Here is a 4818-nt window from a genome sequence, read left to right as displayed (position 1 = left end):
CCCCCGCCCCCAAGAGGTCCCAAATAGATGATGTCCTGAGTGAGTGGCAGTGCTAGGAGTTTGTTCATTCACTCAAACTAATACACGCATTGCACACCTACGAGGCGCTGGGGCATTGTGTCTCAAACTCAAATGTGCGGACCACTGCGCCAGAGATCTTGTTGCAGATCACGCTCTTACTCAGCGGGTGGAGGCTGCGGAATGTATTCCCAGGGGCTGCTGCCCTGGGACCACACAGAGTAGCCAGGTGCTCAGCTGTTCTAGAAGCTGGGGATGTAGCAGTGACAAAACTAGCCAAAAATAGTGTCCTGGGGGGTGGGGAGCTTTTATTTTAGTGAGGGGAAGCTGACAAACTTTATAAATGAAGTTTATAGTATATTAGATAGTAATGCATGCTAAGGAGAAAATAAACCAGGGAAGGGGTATATGGTATGTCTGTTGGGATGGGGGACATGGCAGGGGGGGCGGGGGGGCGCGGCGGCGCGTGCTGCAGTTTTAAATCAAGAAAGGTCTCATGAAGGTGATTTCTGAGCCAAACCTGGAGGAGTAAGCGGGGAAAGCCTTGTGGATTCTAGGGAACAGCATCCTGGGCAGGGGGATCCGAGAGTGCAAGGGTACTGAGGACTGAACAGATGACCCTTGCAAAGTTTTCCGTATACTCGGTGAATGAAACCGTGAACTTGTGCTCTGGAGACAGCCAAGTTCATCCGATTCAAAGTTCTTGCCACAAAGCTGTGTCCAAAGCCAATTACTTAGCCATTCTGTATCTCCATGTCCTAATCTTGGACAGGAGATTAAAAATAGTGAGATATGAGAATAGACCGAGTTAATGTTTATAGAGCACTGAGAGCAGAGCCTGGCTCACAGTGAGAGCTCAAGTGACAACTGCTGTTGTGATCATCATTTTCCCTCTAATGTATGCATGTTGGTCCTGATTGGTCATTTGGATGTCTGCCCCTCTCCCATGCGCTCCTCCTGGCGAGCTCAGTGTCATCTCTGTGTCCCGAGCACCCAGCCCAGGGCCAGCATGCAGGAGAACCTCTGGCTGTCAGGCTAGGCATGTAAAATGTCGATTCTCAAATTGTTGGGGGCAATCCGTCCAGGGTATTCATTATGTGGTTCGGGTCCTTACTAATTTTATCTTTTCAACTCATCTATATGGAGAGAGATGTTAAGGTTTCTCGTTACAATTGTGGATGTGTCAAACTCTTTGTTATCTTGTGTTTTGCTGTATATATTTTGAGGCTATAGTATTAGGAGCACTTATTATTATTGTTGTTGTTATTATTATTATTTTGCAGTTAAACTTTTATTGAAGACTATCCAGTGGCAAGAATGCCTTGTGTAGTATACCGTGTTTTAGACAGACATTAAAGAATTTATTAACACTGATTTTCACAGTGCATTCATCCAAACAGCCTTAAATGTATATATTTTTTGTTAATCCTCACCCAAAGATATTTTTTCCCCCATTGATTTTTAGAGAAGAGTGGAAGGGAGAGGAAGAGACAGAGAGGGAGAAACATTGATGTGAGAGAGACACATTGATTGGTTGTCTCTCAAACACACGCTTACCCGGGCCAGAAGTCAGGTCTGCAACCGAGATCCATGCCCTTGACTCAAATGGAACCCCCTCGACCGTTCAGTCCAAGGGCTGACGCTCTAATCGCTGAGCCAAACAGCTATTCCAGCGCCTGTCTTGAGTTTTTATTTTTTATTTTTTTTAAAATATATTTTATTGATTTTTTACAGAGAGGAAGGGAGAGGGATAGAGAGTTAGAAACATCGATGAGAGAGAAACATCGATCAGCTGCCTCCTACACGTCCCCTATGGGGATGTGTCCACAACCAAGGTACATGCCCTTGACCGGAATCGAACCTGGGACCTTTCAGTCCGCAGGCCGACGCTCTATCCACTGAGCCAAACCGGTTCTGGCGTGTCTTGAGTTTTTAATTTAGATTGCAGACTATCTCTTTTTCTCTTATTTTACTATCAAGGAATTAAGCTACATAGTTTTTTTGTGTGTGTGTGTTTTTATTTTATTTTTTTTTAATATATTTTATTGATTTTTTACAGAGAGGAAGGGAGAGAGATAGAGAGTTAGAAACATCGATGAGAGAGAAACATCTATCAGCTACCTCCTGCACATCTACTGGGGATGTGCCCGCAACCCAGGTACATGCCCTTGACCGGAATCGAACCTGGGACCTTTCAGTCCGCAAGCCGACGCTCAATCCACTGAGCCAAACTGGTTTCGGCTGTGTGTGTTTTTAATAATCAAGACTGTTTCTATTCCGAGGCCAAATTATGACATGATACTTATTTACTTGAGGTTTTTCTGCCTTAGGAGCACTTACGTTGAGAACTTTTATGTATAATGGGTCAGTTTGTTTTATCACCGTCTTTGTCCCTAATAATACCTTTTGCTTTTGTCAAAAAAAATTTTTTTAAGTGGTAATGTCACTCTCCTTGTCTCTTGGTTCGTAGTTGCTTGGTCAGTCTTTTTTCATCTTTTGACTTTGCTTTTCTGTGTTGTGATGGATCTTCGTGGATCATTTTCTGGAAGCTGATCTGAGGTAGGGCCTTTTCCTGGCTCAGTGTGTGAGGATTTAGCAGATTCTGCCCCAGTGATCCCTCCAGCTAGGACACAGATAGATCTGGGTGTGAAACAGAGTTGAGACTGCCAAGGCCTCATGAAGTAAGGACATGGAGTGGCGCTGCGGGGAAGGGAGCTTTGATTCGCCTGGTCTCATGCTGGGCAGTGCTGCCGGGGACACCACGATAGCCATGGTAGTCCGGCCCTTCCGCCTGGGTTTCCAGTCCAGTGGAGGAGACTAATCCATCTTTAGGCAGTGATGACCCCGAGTGGGCAGGGCCGGGACAAGGGAACCCAAAGGTCCCCCTCTCGGCAGGTGGGTAGTTTCCAGGAAGAGGGCTCAGGGAAGGCCTCTCTGTTAAAGTGACATTTGAGCAAAGACTGGAATGAAATAAGGAATTGGGCTATGTGGAGACTTGGGGGTTGCAGGGGGGTGGGGGAGCATTCTAGTTAACAGGAACAGCAAACGTAAAGACTGTAGAGCAGTGGTTCTCAGCCTTCCTAATGCCGCGACCCTTTCACACAGTTCCTCATGTTGTGGTGACCCCCAATCATAAAATTATTTTCGTTGCCACTTCATAACTGTAATGTTGCTACTGTTATGAATCGTAATGTAAATATCTGATATGCAGGATGTATTTTCATTGTTACAAATTGAACATAATGAAAGCATAGTGATGAATCACAAAAACAATATGTAATTGTATATGTGTTTTCCGATGGTCTTAGGGGACCCCTGTGAAAGGGTCATTAGACCCCCAAAGGGGTCGCGACCCACAGGTTGAGAACCGCTGCTGTAGAGGGAAAGCGCTCTGAGGAATAGATAACAAGGCCAAGGGCGGGAGCCCAGAGGTGGAGCCTGGGGGGCTAGCATCTTGGAAGAGGGGGTGGCTGAGCAGAGACCCCAGTGAATATATAGCGAAACAATAGAGCACCGCAATCTGGAATCAGATTCCCGGGTTTCACATCCCTGCTCCAGTCACACCAGCTCTGTATGACCTTGGGCTGGTTAGTCAGCCTGTCCTGCCTCAGTTTCTTCATCTAGTGCAGGTGATAACAGCTCCTACTGAGCATCAGAAAAGGCTATTATATCTGCTGTCTATGCTGATTAGGTGCCCGCGGCCGGTGTGGACTAGGGAGGGATGAGGCTGGGTGGGCCAGGTAGGTACCTGGGCTTTTCCCCAAGAGCACTGAGGAGTCTTGGCATGTTTTGAACTGGGTAGGGACAGGGTCAGGTTTGTGCCAGACCCTTCTAGCTGCGATGTGAGGTGCTGGAAGCAGGTAAGGCTGGAGCAGTGTGGTGGGGGAGTAAGTGATGCCTGGAGGGGCGCCTGCAGTGGAGGCACCTTTGGGTGTCTCTTCAATCAGCCCAGCATTAAAAGGATCTATACCAGCGCTGTTCAGTAGAAATACTAGTAGAATGCAAGCCATGTGTGTAATTAAAAGATCTTCTAGTAGCCACATTAAAAAGGTCAAAAGAGATTATTTTATTTAAACAAATCATATAAATATTTTAACAGGTAATCAGTATTTAAAAGTCATTGCTGAGGTGTTGGGTATTCTTTTTATTGCTAAGTCGGAGTCAGATTTGGGGTGCCTTGTTGGAAAGGCTGGAAGGAGAGGTTCTTTTGGATACAGGGTCGGAGCCTGGGATGCCACGTGCAGGGCTTTAGACCGGTCGCAGCCGTCGCAGAGTTCTGCGGTTTGGTTTTCAGGGTGAGGTGATCCCGCTGTCCCAGATCTTGGCCCCCACGGTTCCCAACCAAAGCTGGGCACTCGGATCTTCCTGCTTGCTTTCTTCCGCCCGGGCGTCTCAATCTCAGAGCTGTTTGGCCCTTTAAATCTCAGTTGTCAATTAGGGCTCCTGTGTAAAGGGAACGTCCTGTAATAAGCCTCTCCTTGAACGCGGTGGCCTCGGTCCCGGCCTCGTGCCTCCGTCTAGCAGGAAGTTGGGAATTGTCCCACGTTCTCTTACATGCCGCCGCTTCCACACCTCCTCCGTCACCTCTCGCCTACTCCTCCCTCTTTCGAAGTTGGGCCCCTTGGCCAAGGCCTTCCTTATATGGGCACGGCCCCGAACGGCAGCCGCTGATTGGCTGGAGACGTCACGCGCGATTCTGTCAACAAAGGGGCGGGGGGAAACTAGTCGTGCTCCCAGCCGCGCGGCTGCCGGAGGAAAGGAGGCAGTGGGCGGGCCCGGTTCTCCTTGTACGCATGCGTG

This window comes from Myotis davidii, unplaced genomic scaffold, assembly GCF_000327345.1.
Source record: "Myotis davidii unplaced genomic scaffold, ASM32734v1 scaffold741, whole genome shotgun sequence".
Lineage (NCBI taxonomy): Eukaryota > Metazoa > Chordata > Mammalia > Chiroptera > Vespertilionidae > Myotis > Myotis davidii.
This window is presented reverse-complemented; position numbering follows the sequence as displayed.